The sequence below is a fragment of the Trichechus manatus genome, unplaced genomic scaffold, assembly GCF_000243295.1.
Source record: "Trichechus manatus latirostris isolate Lorelei unplaced genomic scaffold, TriManLat1.0 scaffold00072, whole genome shotgun sequence".
In the NCBI taxonomy this organism is placed as follows: Eukaryota; Metazoa; Chordata; class Mammalia; order Sirenia; family Trichechidae; genus Trichechus; species Trichechus manatus.
This window is the reverse complement of record NW_004444008.1, coordinates 467181-468609: the sequence shown is the minus strand read 5'-3', so window position 1 is coordinate 468609 and position 1429 is coordinate 467181. Positions and strand designations below refer to the sequence as shown.

The 1429-nt window shown below is 60.7% G+C and overlaps 1 protein-coding gene across 1 annotated transcript in view; it reads left to right on the top strand.

The window, feature by feature from the left end:
- Positions 1-1429, top strand: part of SLC9A3 (solute carrier family 9 member A3) — a 57626-nt gene that overhangs the window by 41266 nt on the left and 14931 nt on the right. The gene's annotated exons all lie outside the window — the stretch shown is intronic.

Sequence of the window (1429 nt, the reverse complement as noted above, 5' to 3'; positions counted from 1 at the left end):
GTGTTCATAGGGTCACACCTTCTGACCTGTGAGAACCAGGGGAGCCCTGTTCATAGGGTCACACCTAGTCCTGACCTGTGAGAACCAGGGGAGCCATGTTCATAGGGTCACACCTTCTGACCTGTGAGAACCAGGTGTCTCAGACATCTGGTGCTGTTCTAATAGGAATACCACAAGTGGATGGATTTAGCAAAGAGAAGTTTATTCTGTAACAGTCCATTAGGCTACAAGTCCAAAATCAGCGCATCAGCTGCAGGAGAAGGCTTTCTCTCTGTCGGCTCTGGAGGAAGGTCCATGTCATCAGTCTTCCTTTGGTCTGGGAGCTTCTCTGCGCAAGAACCTCCTCTCCCTTGCCATCCCGGCCGGCTACCCATTCTGGGTACTTCACCACCCCCGTTTCCCTCCTGGGCTGAGATTGCCACATGCCTCCCAGGGTGGGGGCTGGGCATTGTCTCCTCTGCAACCCCCTCTACACCCTGAAAGTGCCAGGGCCCTACCTCACTGCATCACCAGGATGCCCGGAGGTAAGAGGGGGTGGTCAGCCTCCCTACCACCATGCACTGGACAGCTCCTGTGCTCCCACTACAGAGCTGCTGGCAGGGGCACCCCGGCTGTGGCATTTGAGGCAGAGCACCCCATGGCCCCAGCTTTCACTGAGACCCCAGGTGCTCAGCACCAAGGAGCCACAAGAGAAGAGACCAAAAGTCCCTGGCTGGATAATGGCCAGCAGCACTTCGTCACCTGGGGACTTTGTCCTCAGCCTCAGGGACCACGTGTACTCCTGGAGCCTGCCAGCATCAGATGTTGGGGCCGTCCCTGCACCTGGGGTGAGCCTGGGGCCACACACCTGGCCCAGGCCCCACTGTGCCCGGACAGTGGCTCAGCAGGCTGACAGTGCAGGGCTACCATGCGACCACGCTGTGCTTAGGGTGGCGGTGCCCTCTCGGGCCGGGGCACAAACTCCGGGGCTGGCATCTGCTTTCCACTTCCCGAGGCTCCACCCACTCTGAGCGCAGGCGTGCAGGGGTCCGTGGGGCCCATCCCCTTGTGCAGACTAGGAGGCTGGGGCCAGCATGGAGCAGAGAGCTGGGAAAAGGGAGTCCAGCAGGGAGTCTGAGGGTCTCCCAGGAAGTGGTGGGTAGTGGGTTTTGTGTGGACAGCTAGGCTGTCTCCTCGGGTGAGACTGGCCTTTCTTGAACCACTGGGCACTGTGGGGCCGGTGGGAAGGGCAGGCTGTCTGATCAGGTCTCCCAGCCTACCAGCCCCATAGCACCCACACCCCCCACGGGTCACCGGGCCTTGGCCAGCCCAGGAGAAGGATGACGCGCCAACCTCCTTTTACTATAGCCTCAACTCTCAGCCCCCTAGAAACCTGCCTCTCCCTCAGCCCCCCGGAAGCCTGGCTCTCCCTCAGCCCCCCGGAAGCCTG